The sequence below is a fragment of the Pantherophis guttatus genome, chromosome 4 (assembly GCF_059756535.1).
Source record: "Pantherophis guttatus breed Tessera chromosome 4, ASM5975653v1, whole genome shotgun sequence".
Taxonomy (NCBI): domain Eukaryota; kingdom Metazoa; phylum Chordata; class Lepidosauria; order Squamata; family Colubridae; genus Pantherophis; species Pantherophis guttatus.
This window is the reverse complement of record NC_142066.1, coordinates 83599814-83622817: the sequence shown is the minus strand read 5'-3', so window position 1 is coordinate 83622817 and position 23004 is coordinate 83599814. Positions and strand designations below refer to the sequence as shown.

General features: G+C 39.1%; 1 protein-coding gene across 9 annotated transcripts in view; it reads left to right on the top strand.

Annotated features, from left to right (window-relative positions):
- BMPER (BMP binding endothelial regulator) overlaps window positions 1–23004 on the top strand; it is a 499083-nt gene that overhangs the window by 70159 nt on the left and 405920 nt on the right. The window contains exon 1 of one of the 9 annotated variants that reach the window (XM_087894072.1): window positions 17724–17813. The exons of the other annotated variants lie outside the window; for them this stretch is intronic. The gene's annotated coding sequence lies outside the window, so the exon portion shown is untranslated. Of the gene's footprint in view, window positions 1–17723; window positions 17814–23004 lie in introns of those variants that run through there. 9 annotated transcript variants of the gene reach the window in all.

The following is a 23004-nucleotide window of genomic DNA, read 5'->3' as shown; positions in this document are numbered from 1 at the left end:
ACTGGTGATAAAATTAAAGATATAGATATAGAGAAATTTTTGCAGAAAGAGAATATTTATACAATTTCAAATGAGCAGAGGGATAGTTTAAATCAATCGATAACTTCTGAGGAAATTGCGTTAGCAATTAAGCAGTTGAAAGTGGGTAAAGCTCCTGGGATGGATGGTTTGACGGCTATTTACTATAAAACCTTACATGAGGAAATGATAGAACCGTTGAAAGAATTATTTAACAATATACAACAGGGAGGAAAGGTACCTCCAACTTGGAAGACAGCATTTATCTCGTTGATCCCAAAAGAAGGGCATGACGATACAGATCCTAAAAATTATAGGCCAATTTCATTATTAAATACAGACTATAAGATATTTGCTAAAATTTTGGCAAATAGATTAATGACAGTCATGCAGCAAATGATTCACCATGATCAAACTGGTTTTATAAATGGTAGACAAATGAAGAGTAATGTAAGGCAAATTGTTAACTTATTAGAGAATTTGGGAAGGAACAACCAGGTCCCCGCAGTGCTTGTGTTCTTGGATGCTGAGAAAGCCTTTGATAGATTGAATTGGCAATTTTTACTAAAACTAATAGAAAGGATGCAATTTGGAGAACAATTTGTATACCGTAGTTCTTTATAGTCCTCAACAGGTAATTTTATTCCTTTCAAGTTCTCCAAAAGGTCCTTTCTTCTTCTTCTTTCACCTCTTAAACAGTTATCAAACAACATTCATAATCCTATGTGATCCATCAAATTTCCCCATGTCTTCTTAAGTCATATAGTCAACTCTTTAATTTCAATGATAATTTCAATGATAAATCCAGGTATTTGTAATCCACTCTACTTAGAAATCTTCAAAGGTCTAAAAATTTATTCCTCCTCTGCCATGTAGCAAATATGTATAGAGCAATATGCAAAATGGCAGTCTTCCAGATATTGTTTGTCTCCACTCTCTTTCCTGTCTTATCAATTCTCAAGTTGGTTCAAGGTTTTTCCCAGCCTTGTAGAAATATAGTATATATACTCTTTCACCAGTAGATGGTACCATCGCCTAGAATTTCAATGTTAAACAAAATCTGACAGCTAATTACTAATTCAATTTTCTTCAAGCAGTTTCTTCCAATAATCCAGCAAATATTCCCAGCATTTTAAAATGCCTTTTCAGAATATTACCAATAAAATATTCAAATCCAATCTTTATTTTAAAATGTTGTGTTTTCCCTTAGGTTTCATATTCTTTCGGGTCTGTAATCTTTCTCTAAGTGTTTATTCGTTGCTTTTACACCACTTTCTTTCTTTCAGAATTTCTTTTCTTTGGAATTAAATCTCTGGTATAAAAAAATCACCTCACCCAGTTCCAGTCCACTGTTCATGAACCGCTCCAGCACATTTCTTTCTTTGATTGTCCCAGCTTCATAGTGGCCATAATGGCCGCCACTCCTCTTTGTTGTTGGATAGGAGGGAGCCATGGATCAAGCAGGAGAGCCACCACTCTCCATGGTCAGCAAGGCACCCCTCCTTTCTTCGTCATCCCTTCAAGGTGACTTTACCCTTAAGGTCCCTCCAATAATGAGGATTCAGCCTAGGTTTGCGGAGCTGAATTGAAATAGGAAGTCCTATAGGCCCAGGAGTCTCTGTCTCTGTCTTTCTCTCTCTCTCTCTCTGTGTGTATGTGTGTGTGTGTGTTTGTGTGTGTATTCAAGTTTTTTATTCTTTTTACCATATGAACAAGGAATTTTTAATTCCTTAATATGATTTGTCATTCATACTGGGGTTTAAAATACAGAATTTTTTGATGGTAGGTAAAATACAGCCCTTAGTTCGAGAATGAATATAAACTATTGGTGAAATGGGACTTCAGAATAGGCTTTTGTGGTTATAAAATCAAGTTTCAATCAACTGGTTTAAACTGTATTTTATTTTCCCCAGAAAAGGGAATTTAAGTTCAGTAGTTTGCAGCGGATAAAATGTATGATATTGTAATGAAGTGATCAGAATTCTCTTAAGCATTGTAGACAACAAAGTCAGTTTTCAATTTCCAACATTTTTGATATTCTAGGGTCACACTAGCATAATTATGAAATTAAATAAAAGGGTAAAAAAATGTATATGTACCAGAGCTTAGTTTTCAGGGACTTGTGCAACTTCCACGGAATGATTGTGTAGTGACACAGTTGCTGAGAGAAAGCATATAATATCTCTTTTTCTTAAAGACAAGACAGCTAACAGGACTATGGAGTTGGGCTAATATTTATCATATGCTACCAATACTCCTAACTACACTTTTTAAAAAAGAAATAATAATGTATAAAATGACTTCCATTTGGGGAAAAGAAAGTCCTGATTTAACATGACAAAACTTGCTTCTACTGAAGAGTGAAATCAAATTGTGCTGATTTTGTCTTTAGCATAGCATAGCATAGCATAGCATAGCATAGCATAGCATAGCATAGCATAGCATAGCATAGCATAGCATAGCATAGCATAGCATAGCATAGCAAGAAAGGACCTTGGAGGTCTTCTAGTACAACTCCCTGCTTAGGCAGGAAATCCTATACCCGTGATGGTGAACCTATGGCCTGTGTGCCACAGGTGGCACACAGAGCCCTCTCTGTGGGCATGCGAGCCATCGCCCAACTCAGCTCTGCACCACATGCACGTGCGCCTCCTGCTGGCCAGCTGATTTTCGAGACTTTGTCACACATGCACAGGGAGCAAACTGCATGCGGGAGATGCGCACATGCGCAGGGGGAGTGGGAGTGTCACACATTCATGCGTGGGGAATCATGTGCGCATTGCATTATGGGTGCGGGCATGTGTGGGTGCTGTCACGCATGCAGGTGCCTGCTTTTGGCATGCAATGACAAAAAGATTAGCCATCATTGTCCTATACCACTTCAGACAAATGGTTATCCAATCTCTTCCTAAAAACTTCCAGTGTTGGAGCATTCGCAACTTCTGGACGTAAGTTGTTCCACTGATTAATTGTTCTCACTGTCAGGAAATTTCTCCTTAGTTCTAGGTTGCTTCTCTCCTTGATTAGTTTCCACCCATTGCTTCTTGTCCTGCCCTCAGGTGCTTTGAAGAATCGCTTGATTTCCTCTTTACAGCAGCCCCTGAGATATTGGAACACTGCTATCATGTTACCCTAGTCCTTTTTTTTATCGAACTTGACACACCCAATTCCAGCTTTATATGTTTTAACCTCCAGTCTCCTAATCATCTTTATTGGTCTTCTCTGTACTCTTCTTTACATCATGGCGACCAAAACTGGATGCAGTATTCCAAGTGTGGCCTTACCAAGGTATTATAAAGTGGTATTAACATGTCACATGATCTTGATTCTATCCCTCTGTTTATGCAGCTAGAACTGTGTTTGCTTTTTTGGCAGCTGTAGCACACTGCTGGCTCATATTTAATTGATTGTCCACTAGGACTCAAAGATACCTCTTACAGTTACTACTATTGAGTAAGGTACCACATATACTGTACCTGTGCATTTTGTTTTTCTTGCCTAAATGTACAACCTTACTTTTTTCACCCTTGAATTTCTTTTTGTAGATAGTGCCCAATGTTCAGGTCTGTCAAGCCTATCTTCTGGAATGTTGGCTATTCCAGCTTGGTGTCATCTGGAAATTTGATGAGTTCCCTATCTGTCCCCTCATCCAAATAATTGATGAAGATGCTGAAGAGTACTGGGTCTAAACCAGAGCCCTGGTTTAGACCCAGTACTTCCCTCAATGTATACTTCCCTCAGTGTAGATGCAGTTCCATTGAGGACTACACGTTGAATGGGGTTGGTCAGCCAGTTACAAATCCATCTGGTGGTGATGCTGTCTAACCCACATTTTTCTATCTTATCAAGTAGTAGGTTATAGTCTACTTCATCAAATGCCTTACTGAAGTCCAAGTAAATTATATCGACAGCATTCCTCTGGTCCACTAATTTTGTCACTTTGTCAAAGAATGCAATAAGATTTGTCTGGCATGATCTGTTTTTGATAAACCAATGTTGGCTTTTGGTTATTAATTTGTTTGCTTCTAGGTGTTCGCAGATTTGTTGCTTGATTATATTTTCCAGAATCTTCCTTGGTATTGAGGTCAGGCTGATAGGTCTGTGGTTTCCTGGATTTATTTTTTTCCTTTTTTGAAGATGTTTTCCAGTCCTTTGGCAGTTCCCTGTTGCTCAAGGATCTTTGAAAGTTATAGTTTAGTGTTCTGAGCTCACATCTGTCAGTTCCTTTAGAACCTTGGGGTGTAATCCAGTGGTGGGTTGCTACCGGTTTGCCCTGGATTTGGAGAACTGATAGCAGCAGCAGCGGGAGGCTCTGCCTACCCGCCCAGATGCTTCTGTTGTGGCCCATCAGCGGCCTGTGCAGCTAGTAGCTGATTCCAACAGCGAGGAGGCTGGTGTGGTGCTGTGCCAGCAGCCTGTGCAACTGGCACTCGAGTCAGACAATGAGGAGGCTGGAGAAGATGTGGTGCCAGAGGCGGGTATTCAGCCAGGGCCTTCAGACCCTCCAGAAGCTCCCATAAGTGAAGAGGAAGAAGAGAAGAAGCCTCTTCTCGATGCATGGGCGCGTAGAGCTGGCAAAAGGCAGGAGTGGTTCCTTAGGAGGAGGTCTCCTTGAGAGTAAGGCTTGGAGCTAATTGGCCACTCCCTTAGCCTATTTAAGGAAGGATGATGACTGAGGCAATTTGCAGGGAACAACTTCGTTCACTCTTCTTCGCGTCCTGATCTTAGTTCTCTTATCAGTTTCCTGCAAATTGCTTCTGGGCTTTCTGCCAACCATAGTAAGATTACGATTATTTATTCTTTGGATTCTTGTAGGCTGTTAAGAAAGTTAATTAACAGCCTTTATTTGAAAAAGACTGATTTAATTTAGTAAACTAAGGTTTGTACAGACTTTGTGTGTGCTGCATTCTTTGGGGTCCGTAGCTGGGGCAGAACAGCTTCTGTGCATGCGCAGAAGCGTCATGCACGCACCCACAAGCAAACCAGTAGCAACAGGTTTTGAAACCCGCCCTTGGGGTAATCAATCTGGTCCTGGTGATTTGAACTCATCTAGATGGGCAGATGCTCACTTACCATTTTCTTCCCTATTTTGACTTGTTCCTAGTCTGTTTTTTGTGGTGCTGTTTTTGACAGGTTGGACTGATTTTTCCCTTGGTGTAAAGACAGATGCAAAAAACAAGTTAAGTAGTTCTGCTTTCTCCCTGTTGCTTGTCACCTTCTTTACATGCACGAAGCACAGATTAAGTGTTACACTACTGTTATGGAATCTGTTTTACAGTGTATCAAAAGGGCTTTCTTCTCCTCTGAAAGAGGCTTCTGTTTTTCTACCTTATTCTCAGGGTGCTTTAGTATTTCTCTGAGTGATACATTTGAGCTTACTTTATTATAGGAGGAAAAGGAAGTTGCTTCTGTTGATACTGATTTATATTAAACAGTTACAGATTTACATTGCCCTTTAGGCTTCCTGCCTCTATTTCTACTCTAAAACAAGCAGCCCTTGATACATAACTAAAAAATGTATGTCAAAGTGACCATACATTTACAACCATTACAGCATCCCCATGGTCAAATGCTTGGCAGCTGACTCATATTTATGACGGTTGCAGTGTCCTGGTGTCATGTGATCATCTTTTGCAAACTTCTGACAAGCAAAGTCAATGCAGAAGCCAGAATCACTTAACAATTACATTACTAATTTAACAAATGCAATGATTCACTGAACAACTGTGGCAAGAAAGGTTGTAAAATAGGGCAAAACTCACTTAACAAATATCTCACTTAGCAATGGAAATTTTGGGCTTAATTATGGTTGTATTTGTATTCAAGGATTTGTTTAAAAAGGTACTCAGTAATAGGTAATTGAAAGCATAGAGAGATAGTTCAGCTACTGTGAGAAAAGGAAAATTTTATATAGGATTTAGGGACATAGAGGAAGATACTAGATATTTAGATAATGATTAGCAAAGAGTATTTGGAAGCTGAAAAATAGAATGAGTTCAAGAATCATAGGGCAAAAGAAGTTAAAAAATCAGAATTCCTGAAGACTGAGAAATACAGTAATTTATGAGAAGTTAGGATTCAACATACAGTATGGTGAAAGTGGATTCATGAAAATGGATTCATGAGAAGGTAAGTAGATAGTTTAGGATAAATGTTATAATACATCCAGAAATAGGAAGACTGCAAAAGTAAATATGGGAAATATAGGAAATATAGGAAACAATGAGATAATTAAACAAGGGGATAAACAGAGCCTCAAGAATATCATATAGAGTTTATAGATTTAAAACAGGTGGATGGCTCTTTTGGATGTTTCCATGATATATCATGTCCCAAGAGCACAGCATTCTGAATAACTGCACTAGAAAATTCTGCAAAATTTTGCATGATATTGTCACCATTCTTGGGAATTTAAGCACATACATTTTTATATAATAAGTTTTTATTTTATTTTATAACATACAAAAATTCCAAATTCAATTGAACAGTATGTTGTTTGGAGTTGACAGGAACACAGGAAAAAATGATTAAGAAATCATATAATTATCTATTGCGTATTAGACTAGAAGATGAAGAGGTAAAAGAAACAATGATGGCATGGGCAAAGAATTTTGGATACACCATAGAATTGAAGAAATGGCAACAACTTTGGGAAAGAAACTATAAACTAACAATGGCAAAAGCTTATAAAGAAAATTTGTATTAGATGTTTTATAGATGGCATATGCCACCAGAAAGATTAGCTAAGATGTTTAAAGATAAATCAGCTAAGTGTTGGAAATGTCACCAGTTGCTGGGTTCATATTATCATATGTGGTGGTTGTGTAAAGAAGCAAAACATTATTGGCTGAAAATAGAAGCATGGTTAGAGGGAATGTTGCAGCAACATATAGAGTTAAACCCAGAGGTATTCTTACTGGGAAACTTACTGGAGAATTACAGTAAAGAAGATACATATTTGATTATTCATATAATAACAGCAGCTAGAATTGTATTTGCACAAATTGGAAAGCAGATAAAATCCAGTTGGAAGGAGAAATTATAAAGAAAATTTTAGAATGTGCAGAAATGAATAGATTAACATTGAGAATAAGAGACAAAGAGGAGTTGATGTATTTCAAGTCATGGGATAAATTTTATGATTGGTTAGAAAGGAAATATGAATAAGGGTATAAAGATAAAACAGATAGAGAACAGATGGGAAAAAACAATCAGAAAAATAGAAACCCAGATGATGCCAAGTAAAAGGAGAAAGGGGAGGGGGGGGTAAAAGAGAAAAAAGTGAGATGTTATAAAAATGTACACAAATGAGGAAATAAAAATAAATATTAATCAAATCAAATAAGAGATTGAAATGAGAATAAAGATAAATAGAAAATCAGGGCTGCTTGAATACATTTTAGATTGAACTGAAAAGGGAAACAACAAGAGAGAGGGGAGGATTAGAGAGAAAGGAAGGGAGAAGAGAGGAGATGAGAGGCAGAGGAAGAAGAAAGGGAAAAGGAGAGGAAGAAAAGAGAGGGGAAAGAGGAGCAGAAGAGAAGGCTCGAAGGGGGGAAGAAGAGAGGAGTAGGGGAAGGGAAGGGGAAGTAGGAAAGAGAAGGAGAGGAAGAACGAAGAAAGTAGGAGGAGAAAGAGGAAGGAAGAGAAGGGGAGGAGAAGAAGAAAGGTTGTGGTAAAAGTACATGGTAAAAAAGCCCCGAAAAAGGAAAAAGTAAAAATGAAAAATGAAAGTTAAGAGATAAGATGAATGAAAAACTATGGATGTACATGTAAATGTACATGTAAATGTGTTTACATGTACATGTTTAAATGTACATGACTGTACATGTAAATGTGTTTATGAGAAATAAAAATAAAAACCTTTTTTTTAAAAAAATATATCATTATATCTGATAACATTCTCTATATCAATAACATTTGGATAAATCAGTGCCTCCATTGTGGAGAGCCAGACCGGTATTTTCAAATAATGTTTTTTAATTTTCTCTCATACTAATAATAATGCATTCCTAATATAGTGTCTTTGGAAATAGCTATGTATTTTATTTTTTCCATACCATAAAAAAGCATGTCAACCTTGTTCGTGATCATGTCCCTCCAAGATCAATAGTCTTTTGTTCCTAAAGCCAACCCAAGTAAGTATCGAGGCCCGGTAATACAATTCCCAGTCCGGTAGCCCAAAACTACCACTATTTTTAGAGTCTCGCAACATTTTCAAACTTATCCTTGCTTTTTTTCCTTGCCAAATATATTTTAATATTGTTTTATTCAATTCTTTAAGTATTTTTTTCAGCTGTCAGTTGATGTTGCAGCAAGATTGGACACGCATGCTCCCATGCTGAGTTCTCTCCATTGGTGGGCTCCGAAAGGATCCAAAACTGCTCTGTAGGGATGGCGAAGCAAAGAGGGGCACCCTGTGAGAGAGTCGCAACTTTCCTGCTGGGTTCTGGGTTTTCTTTTCCCACTCAGCCATGATGAGGAGAAGAGGCAGCCTAAAAATGGCTGCCGTGAAGCTGGGGCACCCGAGGAACATCCAAGACTGATGTTGGAGCGGAGTTAGTGAATAGTTTGGAACTGGGTTAGAGGATTCTTTTTTATTTAAAACCTAATCCCCAAAGGAAAAAAATCCAGGAAAAGAGAGGCTCGTGACTATTTGCTAAAACAGTGACTAAGCACTTTGAGAAAAACTTCAGAATTGAAAGAAAAGGGGAGAAAAGCAAAAAAAAAAAGCCTTTTAAAAATACAGAAAATTGGACTTTTAAACTAAGTAGGCATTGTTTTGGAAAGACATTTTAAAAATACTGGAACTATCTATCCAAAAAAACTAACTTTGTTTCGATATTTTGATTTATTATTTGACTAGAACTGGTTAACATTGAAATCTGAACTGGTTAACATTGAAATCTGAACTGAGAGTGCCATCTGCTGACGAAAGGAAACTATAACATATTCTTAAATCCTGGGTAATTCTAACAAGGATATATTTTATGCACCCATGACGTGACTACTGGAGATTCAAATATGAGAATAAGGAAAAAAATTTCATTAAAGAGACCCCTGAATGCTATGATACAAGATTGAATGCATAAAAGGGATTTAAGGAGGTTCTGGAAAGCTTTTGGGATTATCTAAAGGAACAGATTGATTAACTATGGAATATAAAAAATTGTGAACATTGAATTTCTTTTGGGGAGTGACTTTTTATATATGGCTTGAATATGTGGTTTTTGGATTACTGGACAAGAGTGGGACTTGTGGACAAGATGGGATGCTCCATCAGGAGGAAATGAGTGGAACTTGGGAAGGAAGGCATCAATGTTTCAAAGCATCAAGGACATTTTGATAAGAAACCACAAGGAGATTAAGAGCTTAATGCATGGCATGGATGAAAAACTGGGAAATATTATACAAAGGACAATGAGTGATCAAGATGCCCAGGAAAAGGAGGAGCCAATTGAAAGAGCAGATGAAAAAGGAGAACTGATTAACCAGCAAACAAAACAAGATGACAAGAAGACAACAATAACAAAAACAACAATGTCTGATGAAATAAACCAAGGGGAAAATATTTTAACTCATTTAAAAAGGGAACTGGAGACGCAGGAAGACATTTTTTTTGGCATTTTTTTTATTTTTTAAACAAATATATAAAAAACAAATAGAAAACCATCTTCAATGTAAATACAAACAGTGTGTCAATTGATTACAAATCTTTTGTGCATCTTCACTCTATTCATATATATCCATATATTATTATCCTCATTAATCATATGTTTAACTATGATTATTTCTTCCCTCATTTCATACAGAATAATCTAAGATTTAAGTTAATTTGTATTATGCCCTTCATTCTCCTAAATCATTCCAAAAACAGTACATCTTTATATTGTATTTTATGTAGTTCTACATTTCTTGCATTGGAAAAATCTCTACCATATTTCATTTCATGTCTTTTTATCTAACCATTGGTAAAATAAATCCCATATCTTATAATATTGTTTATCTTCTTGTTCTCTAATTTCAAATGTCAATTTACTCATTTCTGCATATTCCATTATTTTCTTAATAACTTCATTTTGCATTGGCATTTTCTCATTTTTCCAATTTTTAGCAAACACAATTCTAGCCGCTGTTAATACATTCACAATCAAATATCTCAAGTCTCTATTGTATATTTCAGGTACAATCCCCAATAAAAAAAATCTGTGGTTTAAAGTCTATGTGTTTTTGTGTCATTTTTTTCCATCCATGTGTGGATTTTAGTCTAGTATCTTTTAGCTTCTGTACACATCCACCACATATGGTAATATGAGCCCAGTATCTGATGACATTTCCAACATTTTTCCGATTTATTCTTGAACATTCTAGCAATTCTCGTCGGGGGTAAGTGCCACCTGTAAAACATCTTATACAAATTTTCTTTATATGCAGTTGACATTGTCATTTTATAATTTTGCGAGCACAATTTTTGCCATCTCTCTAAGTCAATTCCATGTCCAAAATTTTCCCCCAAGCAATCATTCTTTCTTTAACTTGTTCATCCTCCAATTTAACCTCTAATAGATATCCATACAATTTTTAAATTATGCTTTCATCAGTACCTGTTAAGATTTTATCTAGACTAGTCAAATCATTATAAAAACCTTGTATCTTATAGTCTTTATCATGTCTAGACTGTATTTACAAATAAGAAAACCGATTCATCTTTATACCTTGTACTTCTAATTCTTGCAAAGATTTAAGTTCACCCTTTTCATTCAGTAATTCACTATATCTAACAATTGGTTCCTTTCTAAATGTTATTGAATGTGAGAATGCTTCAATAGTTGATAATCAGACCGGCATTTTTAAATAATGTTGTTTTTTTACCTTCTCCCAGTTTAATAGCAAAGCCTCTCGTATGAAATGTCTTCTAAAATACTTCTGTGTTTTTGTTTCCTTGTACCATAAAAAGGCATGCCTACCCAATAACAAATCATGCCCTTCTAAAGCCAATAATTTGGCATTTGTTAGCGTTATCCATTCCTTAACCCACATCAAACTTGTCACTTGATAATATAATTCCCAATTAGGCAAGCCAAAACCTCCTTGTATTCTGGCATCTTGCAAAAACTTTAGTTTTATCCTTGCTTTTTTACCCTGCCAAATATATTTCAGCACTATTTTATTCAAATCTTCAAAATAATCTTTCCCCAATCTGATTGGAATTGTCTGGAACAGGTATAGGATTCTAGGCAATATAATCGTATTAATCGTTGATATTCTCCCTATCAATGAAATTGATTGATTGTAAATTTTCCCACTTTGCCAAGTCTGTCTCTATATGTTGCTTAAGTTTATTATAATTATTCTCTTTGAGTGCACTGCATCTTGCTGTCAGATGTATCCCCAAGTATTTAACTTTATTTGTGACCTGCATCTTCGATATTTCCACCAATTCTTCTTTTTGTTTTATTAACATATTTTTTGTCAAGATCTTCATTTTGTCTTTATTTATTTTCAAACCAGCAACTTTTCCATAATCTATTATAGGTAGGCACACCAGTCACATGTGGGTTATTGCCTTGGACTTCATCCAATGAGACCGGGTCTGCTAAAGTTAAAAGCCCCGCCTTCTGCTGCTTGCTTCAGTTTTTCGACTCGGTCTTCATTGAGACAGTTGTGCCTGTAGGAGTTAGGTTTTTTTTACTTTATTTTATTGTTTTGGAGATTGTAAACTTGTCTGTGGAGAGTGTAAACTTATCTGTGGGCTTTCCCTACAAGTTTGCTAGCCGCCAGAGCAGCTGCGATCTGCCAGCCGGCATTCTGATTTCGCAGCGCGCATGAGCTTGCTCCGACACATCTACAGGAGCCTTCTCTCCATTCTCTCTATCCTGCGGGGGCGGATTACAAGTGGTTGTGAGTTCCTGTATTGGTGCCAAAGCCTTACCGCTCCCATTCGGATCATGCTAAGCCTTCAAGCTAGCGATTAAGGTTTTCTCCACGTGGAGGTTGCAAAGCGCAAGTTATTTGGGGCTTTTTCTCCTTCTGGAAGTTTATTCTGAGCCTCTCCTTATTGTGAAATCCCAGCACTCAATTAAGCCTGGGTACAAGTGGCCTTTGTTGAGAGATTGTTTTTAAATCCCAGCATTTAATTTCTTAGCCTGGGTATTAGTGAAATGGCTCCTTCCAAAGCTGCATCTAAACGAAAGAGGCAACAACAGGCAGATCCTGACGAGATTGTGCCTGAGTCCCCTCCCAGACCTTCTAAGACGCCTCACCAGGCTGAACCTAGGGCTCCAGGGTTCTCAGAGAGGAGGCAAGGCGCCATAAAGCCCTGGAAAAGGTTTTTCAAAAGGCTCAGTCAGGGATAGTGGTAGTTCCTGCTCAAGTCCATGTGGATGCCCCTTCCACTGCTACTGTTCCTGACCCAGGAGATCACACCTCGGTGGCCAGGCCTTCTATTTCTCCTTCATTGTCCCCGGATAGATCCTTGCAGGGAGGTTTATTTTCAGCAGAGGCTGCTTCTATATTCCCTATATCTCCAATGGGCCCCGCCCAGCCTCAAGTGGTGATTCAGGACGCTCCTCAGGGGGTCATTGTTGAAACTGCTCCTGTTTCTGGGGCTGAAGGCAATATTAGGAGTGATCAAGCTTTGCCTGAGAGTTCTCCTGCCTTAGCTGGTTTAATTTCTGCTGCAATTCGTCAAGGGATAGCTGAGGGTCTTTCTCAACGAGTTTCTTCTGAGGTTTCTGTTTCTGTAAGCCACCATGATCATTCCCACAGGCCTCAATTTTCTGAACAAAACATTTCTAATCGTGAAAGAGCAGATTCATCTCATTCTATTTCTCAGGAATCTCTCTCTGAAGGTGAAATTCTTCCAGACCAGGATCTTTCAGAGGATGAAGATCTGGAGCTGGATCAACCTGCCTTTGTAGGTTTATTTAGATCTCACATGTTTCGTTCCTTGTTGTTTAAGGCTCAAAATACTACCCGTTTTGGTAGTAGTCCCCCAGACCGGATCCTTTTTCCACTCTTGCAGATCCTTCTACATCAGTTTTGTTGAGGGTAAAACTGCCCTCTGCAAAGTGGTGCAATGGACCAGACAGTAAATAGATACGTTACTTAGCAAAACACACAGATACTCACAGACTCTGAACTTTTAAAGAAAAATAAACAGTCTTTACTTGTAGTAAAAAAAACAAACTTGGCTTCTCAAAACAAAGATAACACTTCTTCAAATAATCACGGTTCAACACAAAAACATAGTTTGCTTACAATTCCAGTTCTCTTCAGTAACACAGACATAGTTCCTTTCAGCAGTTCAACCTTCTAATAGCAGGAGCAGAAGTGAATGAACTTCCTGCCTTCTTTTATGTCTGCTTAGCACAGCCAATTAGTCATCTTGTAGCAGTTAAAGTTACAGAACATAGTTTTCTATATATTATCTACTCAACCATAGGATAAGCATCCAACATTCTCCCCTTTGGGTAGACTAATATATTTACAATCTTAAACCATACTGTTCACATGTATCTATATGTTTCCTACTTCCCTGTGCTTTTGTGAAATGATCAGCCACATTGTCTTCTGATGCACAATATACAAGTTCTATCATCTTGTTCATTATACATTCTCTTACATTGAGATACCGAAGATCTGTATGTTTTGTTCTAGTCTTTACAGCTATATTTGTCGCCATTTTTATCGCTGCCTGATTATCTTCGTATACTATTATAGGATCTTGTATATCTATTCCTAAATCTAGCATCAGCTGCTTAATACTAATCAAATTCGTACATAACAAAGATAAACAAGAAAACTCTGCTTCCATTGTAGACATTCTCATGTATCTTGCTGGTGGCCTTAGCATCTTCTACCCCAGTTACAGGTCCTGCGGAGGAATCCTTGAAACGAGCAGAAAGATCTCTCATTAAGGGTCATCAAGCCTCTGTGTGGGCTGTTCAAACCTCTTCAGCAGCTTCCTTCTTTAATAGGGCTGCTATTCTTTGTATTAAACAGCTCCAGGAAAGACTTCCTGCTTCTGATTCCAGATCTCATCAGGATTTGAATAAGATTCTAGCGGCTGTAGAGTTTTCGGCGGATGCTACCTTCAATGCTGCTAGATTCTCGGTGAAAGCCATAGGTACCTCTGCCATGTCTCGGTGCCTTCTGTGGCTCAGGAACTGGCAGGCTGATGTCCGGGCTAAATGGCGTTTGGCCTCTTCCCCATATGCAGGAGAAAAGTTGTTTGGAGCCTCTCTGGAACCCCTGCTGATTGAAACCAAGGACCATCGCAAGGTATTACCTTCTCTTTACAGACGTACTCAGGGTTCCTTTCGATCTGGTTCCTTTTGTGGCCAAGATTCAGGATTTTACCAGCAACGTTACCAGCGTTCCTTTCAGCCCAGGGGTTTCCCTCAGCAAGACAGTCAGGTCAGACAGCAATAAAGGGCTACCGCCAGGAGGCCCTTTAGGGGAGGCAGAGGCCATCCCTTCAGGAGATCACGCTAATCTCCTTTCTGATCTCCCTATAGGTGGTAGATTAGCGTTTTTCGCTGATCAATGGGACTCCACCATTTCTGATTCTTGGGTTTGGAACACCATTCAATTTGGATTATCCCTGGAATTTCACTCCAACCCCCCCCGCCCCCGAGTTCTTCCTGCGTTGCCTCTGTCTGCGGATAGAGTAAAGAGAGCTCAAGTTGAATTGGCCATTGAGCATCTCTTACAAATTAATGCCATCCAACCTATTCCCAAGGATCAACAGGGCCAAGGTTTCTACTCTCGTTTATTCTTAGTACCTAAATCCTCTGGGGGTTGGAGAGCTATTCTTGACCTTAAATCCCTGAACCAGTATGTTATTTACCGCCAGTTCAAAATGCAATCTTTGCAAACTATTTTACTAGCTATCAGATCAGGGGATTTCATGGCTTCCATTGATCTCACGGAGGCATATTTACATATCCCTATCCTTTCCTCCCATCATAAATTCCTTCGTTTCTGTTATAGGGGTAGGCACTATCAATATAGGGCCCTTCCATTTGGCCTGTCTTCTGCCCCTCGGGCATTCACCAAAATAATGGCCTCCCTTGTGGCTCACATTTCCACTATTCCCATTAAGATTCTGTTTTATTTGGATGACATCCTCATCCTTTCTGGGTCAGAGGCTAGGACTCGAGGGGAGATAGCTACAGCCATTGTGATCTTACGAGATCATGGTTTTTCTATTAATTGGAAAAAGAGTCACCTTGCCCCTTCTACCCGCCTCCAACATCTAAGTGCAGTAATAGATACAGTATCCTCCAAAGTTTTCCTGTCACCTGACAGACAGCGCAGTATTTCAGATCTAGCTAGTCTTTTTAGGAGGCACAAGTCAGCCTCCCTCCTAGATTTGTCCAGTTTACTGGGGAAGATGGTTTCTTCTTATGGCATTGTCCCTTGGTCTCGCCTCCATAGCAGATCTTTACAATGGTTCCTCCTTCCCTACCAAAGGAACCTTGCAGCATCTTCAAGGATTTGTCTTTCCATTCCTCCGGGGGTTCTCAGGTTTCTGGATTGGTGGACGTTGGGGGCGATCTCCATAGGAAGCAGTTTCCGCGAACCACGCAGGTTGGTCATCACCACGGATGCGAGCCTCTTCGGCTTGGGAGCTTATCTGGGATCTCACATTGTTCAGGGCTCGTGGTTGCAGCAGGAGAGTTTCCTCAACATCAGCCTTCTGGAGCTTCGGGCGATTTGCCTTGCCCTTCAATCTCTGCATCCCCACATCAACAGGAAGGATGTCCTGATCCTCACGGACAACACCACGGCCAAGGCACATATCAACTGTCAGGGAGGCACTCGATTGAAAGCCCTCATGCAGGAGATGCTTCAGGTAGGCCTTTGGGCAGAGGCCCATCTTCTGTCACTTCGGTCGGAACACATCTCAGGACAGAGCAATGTTCAGGCAGACTTCCTCAGTCGCGCTTTCGTAGATCAGGCAGAATGGAGTCTGCACCCCCTGCTGTTCCAGGAACTAGTGGGTCGTTTCGGTCTCCCATCGGTGGATCTCTTCGCTTCCAGTGCCAACCATCAACTTCCTCAATTCTTTTCCTGGTTCCCATCTCCGGGGGCGGAAGCAGTGGATGCCTTGCGCAGCCCTTGGCCACCAGACGTTCTTCTCTACGCTTTTCCTCACCTTCCGTTAATACCCAGGGTGATACGGAAGCTCTTAGAAGAGTGGGCCGAGCTTCTGCTCATAGCTCCTCACTGGCCAAGGAGGCCATGGTTCGCAGATCTGATCTCATTGTCATTCACTCCCCACTGGAGGATTCCCGACAACCAAATATCTTTTCTTCAGGGTCGCCTGGTTCATCCCAACCCTCAATCCTTCCAACTGGCCGTTGAGTGGAGCATCCTAGCAGAGGCCATGTTATCTCCAGAGGCTATTTCAATTATTCAGGCCTCTTGATGGCAATCCACACACCACATTTATGATGCCACATGGAATTCTTTCTCCAGCTGGTGCAGATGGTACAATATAGTTCCCACCTCTGTGTCTGTCATTCAGCTTGTTGAATTTCTTCGCAAGGGATTTGTCTCCGGCCTCACGCCCAACACACCCAGACGGCAAGTGGTGGCCATTTCTTCCATTCTCTCCTGTGGTTCGGGTTCCTCTAGCCAAGGAGCCTCTGATTCACCGTTTCTTGAGAGGGGCTTCCAATCTTCATCCTCCAGTAATTCATAGGTTCCCCACCTGGGATCTCAACAAAGTTTTGTCAGCTCTCACTAAACCTCCCTTTGAACCTCTGCGGGAGGTGGATCTTAAGTTCCTCTCATTTAAAGTCACCTTCCTTGTGGCTATCACTTCTGCCCGTCGCATCTCTGAACTGGCCGCCTTGTCTATCCGACAGGACCTCTGCATCTTCCACCCTGACAGGGTTGTTCTTCGTCTGGATCCTACCTTCCTTCCTAAGATTAACTCAGTATTCCATAGGTCTCAGGAGCTGGTGCTTCCCAACTTCTGCCCTTCTCCCCGGCATCGTCTGGAAAGGGTTTGGCATATGCTGGATGTCAGGCGGTCGCTCAAGATTTACATTGCATGCACCTTGTCCTTTCGTCGAACAGAATCGCTCTTCGTGGCCTTTCAACCATCGGCCATGGGACTAAACTGACAGCCACAGCCATCGGTCGCTGGATCAGAGCAACTATAGCTTCGGCCTACTCAGCTCAGCGGTTGCCTATACCTCGTAATATCACAGCTCATTCCACTAGGAGTGCCACCACATCGGCAGCCTGGTCCATTCAGGCTTTCTTGGAAGAGGTTTGCCGGGCGGCAACCTGGACGTCACTGTCGTCCTTCATTCGTTATTACAAGCTGGACATCTATGCTTCGGTGGAAGCTTCCTTTGGGCGAAGGGTGTTGCAGATGGTGCATTCGGCAAGTGATACCCGGTTCCGGCCTGGTCCCTCCCTATAGGACATCAGCTTTGGTATGTCCCACATGTGACTGGTGTGCCTACCAATAATAGATTTGGGTGTTGGTCTTACCTGATATGCCCTATCTGTAGAAGGTAGGCACGCCAGTCATTCCCTCCCTTATTGGGGCCATTCCCGGGCTCTGTTTTTTTGGGGGGGAGGGTGTTGTTTCACTTTCTTCTTGAATTTCCTACAGTCATGACAGTCTGCTGTTTCTACCTCGTCTCAAAACTGAAGCAAGCAGCAGAAGGCGGGGCTTTTAACTTTAGCAGACCCGGTCTCATTGGATGAAGTCCAAGCCAATAACCCACATGTGACTGGCGTGCCTACCTTCTACAGATAGGGTGTATCAGGTAAGACCAACGCCCAATTCTCCTATTTTGTCTAACAATTTAGCTGTTGATTCTAATGGATCTTCAAGAATAAAAACCAGATCATTAGCAAATTCTTGCAATTTGTATTCTTCCTTTTGAATCTTCATTCCCTTTATATCTTTATCTTCTCTATAAATTTGCTCCACTGGGATTGTGTCTCTAATATATAAAACAACTCCTCTTTTCTTACATTGTGGCAATGAGGTGAATATTTTCCCTAATTTTGGCTGCACTGATATTTGTTCATGTTGCTTTTTAATATGCACTTCTTCTAAACAAATTATATCAAACTTTAATTTCTCTAGTTTATGAAATATCTTTATTCTTTTAGTAGCTAAATTGAGTCCATTTATGTTTATTGTAATCAGTTTTTTCTCTTCCATGTTTATATTTTATAAGAAGAACTTATTGCTCTAGTAGATCTCGGTTCACGTTGCTCTTTGTATTTCACCTTGCCACCCACTGCACCTTCTTCTTTTTCAATCATTGCTAGGCATTCCTCTTGTAATTCAGTCAGTGATTTTTTTCTTATCTCCCCTTCTTTTTCTCTAAAGTATTCTACATAAAAGGCTTTTGCTTTATCAGTTGAATCTATTCTGTATTTTTGTTGTTGCCAAGTAAACACCAGGCCTTCTGGTATCAACCATCTGTAGTTCACACCTTTCTGAAGTAATATATTGGTCAAAAAATGATATTCTCTTCTCATCTCTCTCACTCTTCTTGGTATTTGCTTCAGAACCACAATCTCCTTATCCTTATATTTCAATGTTTTCTCTCTAGTAATCTGTAGTATTTGCATTTTAATCAATTACTTAGTAAATCTTATATGGACTTCTCTCGGTAGTTTATTCCTCATTGCATATCTTGTATAGACTCGAAATATCTCATCTATACCATCCATCATCTTTTCTTTGGGAATTTCTAATGCTTCCGCTAAGATTTCTATCAGTATTTCTCCCAAGTTTTCACCCTTTTTTTCTTCTATATTTTGAAATCTGAGATAAAATTCTGATTTGTCCATCTCCCATCCTATTCCGTTCTTATCTCGTTCAACCTCATCCAATCTAGTGTCAATATCTGATTTTTTTTATCCCTTTGTTCTTCCTTTTCTTCAATTTTTTGGAGTCTTTCCTCATATTTCTCCATCATTTGATGTATGTTCTCCACTTTTTCATCTGTTTTTTCTGTTCTTTGTTCAATTTTTTTTCAATTTTTGTTCAATTTTTTCTGCTCTCTGCTCAATATTCTCTACTCTTGATTGTATGTTTTGAATTCCTTCCCTAATCATCTGCAGCGTCGCTTCCCTTTCCTTCTCTCATTCCTTCTCCTTTTCCTGTTGCAACATCGTCTGTATTGATCATTGTCTTCCAGATGGTGAAGAGGAAGGAGTCGATGTAGAAGAACCAATAGCTATTCCTTTTTTGCTCGTTTCTGTGAAGTGGTTACAAAAAGTTCAAACAAATAAAAAATCTTCAGGTTCTTCTATACCTTAATCCATTTATATATAGGACAAATATTATCCCAAGTGGCAACAAGAAAAGAAAAAGCCAAATAAAACCACAAGTAATAGAGGAAAAAAATCTTCAGGCTCATATATGCCTTAATCCAATTAAACAGAGGGATATTGAACCCCTTAACAATCTCTCCTCAAGGAAGGAGAAAAAGGAAAAGGGAAGAAAAAAAGAAAAAAGTTCCAAAAAAGAAAAGGAGAAAAAATAAACACGAATAAAAAAATCTATGTATATGTGAAAAGTTAAAAGTCTTCCAAAAAATCACAGTCTAATTAAAAATAGTTGAATAGGGAAGAAGTGGATAAGTAACATCAAAAAGAAAAAGAAAAGAAAAAATAAACTTTCTGTCTGAAAGAAAAATCCACAACAGTATAATGCCCAACAATTCTTTTGTTAAGTCTCACATAATATTTACAGCTCTTTTTCCAAAGTCACTGTAATCTTCTTCCTTTCAATCTCAGACTCTTGCCATTGGAATTTTCCCAGAAGAGCACCTGAATAAACAATCCTTCAAACAGTCTCTGATGCTCTTCCCACTATTTTATCTATGAATAGGCTCAGAGCCCTTGAAATGTAGCACAGTTGTTACTTTCCAGAAAGAAAAGAAAAAAAGAAAGATACAATATATGCAATCCACTAGATGTTAGTGTTACTTATTTTCTCCACTCCACTCTCCACTCCCTCCGCATCCAATACCTGATAAAATTAAAATGGAGAGAGAGAAAAAAGAGTAAAACCAAAAATAACTTGTGCTGAAAAGGCACCAAAATATTTAGTAATTAAATACATAAAATGGAAATCTCCAATCCAAACCAGTCCAGTCCAGGTTAAATAATAAAATCATCCGTGAGCATCCACCAGTAAAAGTAAATTAAAAAATAGGAAAAACTATCTTAAACTCAAATTTAATTCTGCCGCTTAACTTCTTATGTTTTCAATTTTAATTATTTTTTCACCACAGGGCATTCTTTCAAATAATTGATTTAAAAGGTCTCTCACCAAGCCAACACACTTTCTCTCAATCTCTTCCATTCCGGAGCTATCCCAACTTCAGCAGCTTAATGGCTGCCTCTTCCCCACTGGTAAAAAGGGCTTCTCCTGGATCAACCAGGGACTTTGTGATGTCCCTGGGATCAACAGGATGTGCCCCCCACAATCACTGTCTCTACGGGACAGTGAGGTCCAAAAAGGACTGTCCAGCGGTGGAAATATCAACGGTGATTTGGAGCATCATGATCGTCCATCATATTGTCGTGATGTCAGCCCTGCCCTCCCAGGAAGACATTTTTGAAAAGGAGATAGGGGCATGGGTAGATATTTTGGAAGCTAAACAATGGAGGGTAGAGATGGGAGAATAGTTAAAATGAATAGTTAGGACGTAGAAGCAGATAGGGATAAAGATCCAAGAGGGGAATATGGGAGGCAAGTTTAAAAAATGAACAATTAAAGCTTTAAAGTGGACAAGGGATGATGGATAGAAAGGATTTGTTTTTGGTGGCATGATTAAAAGTTAGAATAGGGATAAAAATAAGAGAAAGAGGGAATATTAGTATACACATTTTTATACAATAAGACAAAAGTAATAATAAGAGGGATGATTAGAGATTGAATGATGGTATTATTATGTATGTTTAAACAATATTGTGATTGCATTGGACTGACGTATTGAAACATTGCATAATTAAATAATGAAAGGCTACAATTGTAACACAAATATGTGTATCAATACTAGAATTACATAAGCTTGAGGAATATAACAAATATGATAATAGCACTATTGTTATTTATACTAAAATGTATGATACCCAGGTGCTGCACTATTCATGCATTGATATGGATATATTGTAAAATAAAATAAAATACTTTGGGGGGGGAAAGTATTTTTCCCCAGTTTTGTTGCTTTTGTTTGAAATAAATATAGTAATCTTGGCAAAATATTCATTTTTATAGTAGCTATTCTTCCCACCAATGACAATTTGTAGATTTTCCACTTCCAAATCCATTTTAATTTGTTGCGCCAATTTATAATAATTATTTTCTTTAATCGTTACACACCTTGCCATTACCTGAATTCCTAAGTATTTAACTTTCTTAACTATCTGTATGCCTATTTTTCTCGTTAGTTCTTTTTTCTGTATGTTTGTAACATTTTTAACTATTATTTTGGTTTTTTCTTTATTTATTTTCAGTCCCACAACTTCACCATATTCTTCTATTTTCCTAATTAATTTAAGTCCATTTTCTTGTGGGTCTTCCAAGATAAAAACCAAATCATCTGTGAATGCCTGTAATTTATATTGTTCCTTTTTTATTTCCATAGCTTTAATTTCTATATCTTGTCTAACATTTCTTTTTAACACTTCCAATGTCAATATAAATGGTAAAGGGGATAGTGGACATCCTTGTCTTGTGCCTTTTTTTATATTAAAATTCTCTGTCATATCTCCATTTACAATTATCTTTGCCGTTTGTTTATGGTATATTGCTTTTATCATGTTAATAAATCTCTCACCAAAGTCCATAAATTTTAGTTGTAACAGCATAAATTGCCAGTTTACGTTGTCAAATGCTTTCTGTGCATCTAAGAAAATAAATGCCATTTGTTTTTCAGGATGTGCTTCATAATATTCCATGTTTTTAAAATCATTCTCATATTATTTTTAAGCTGTATCTTAGGCAAAAAGCCATTTTGGACTGGATGTATGAATTCATTTTTTAGTCTCTCTGTTATTATTGAAGGATATATTTTGTAATCAGCATTCTATGCCTATAATTTTTTATCTGCTTTAAATCTGAGTCTTCTTTTGGAATAAGGGTAATGTTTGCTTCCATCCACGAATTTGGTACCTTTGCATCAATCAATACTTCATTATAAACTTCCAACATTGATGGGCCTAGAGTATTTTGTAAATATTTATAAAACAAGCTGAATACCTGTGCTCCATTATGAAAATATGTGATCGGGTTTGATAAATACTTAAGAGTTTGAAAATTAATAAGTAGTTACGATTGGCCTCTCCTCTTCTTCTCTCCCTCAGGCTTGACCCATAGATCCTCTCCTTCCCCTTCTCTTCCTCAGGCTGACCCCACAAAAGCCTCCCCTGTCCTCTTCCTCAGGCTGACTCCACAGAAGCCTCTCTTATCCTACCCCGTTCTCTCCCTCAGGCTGGCCCCATAGATCCTCTCCTCTCCTTCAGGCTTGGCCCCGTAGATCCTCTCCTATCCCCTTCTCTCCCTCAGGCTTGGCCCCATAGATACTCTCCTATCCACTTCTCTCCCTCAGGCTTGGCCTCATAAATCCTCTCCTCTCCCCTTCTCTCCCTCAGGCTGCCCCATAGACCCTCTCCTCTCCCCTTTGCTCCCTAAGGCTGGCCCCATAGACCCTCTCCTCTCCCCTTTGCTCCTTAGGCTGGTCCCCATAGATCCTCTCCTTTCCTCTTCTCTCTCTCAGGCTGCCGCCATAGAACCTCTCCTCTCCCTTTTTCTTACTCAGGCTTGGCCCCATAGATCCTCTCATCTCCCTTTTCTCACTCAGGCTTGGCCCCATAGAGCCTCTTCTATCCCCTTCTCTCCCTCAGGCTGGCCCCATAGAACCTCTCCTCTCTCCTCCTCTCCCCATAGGTCCTCTTCTATCCCCTTCTCTCCCTTAGGCTTGCCCC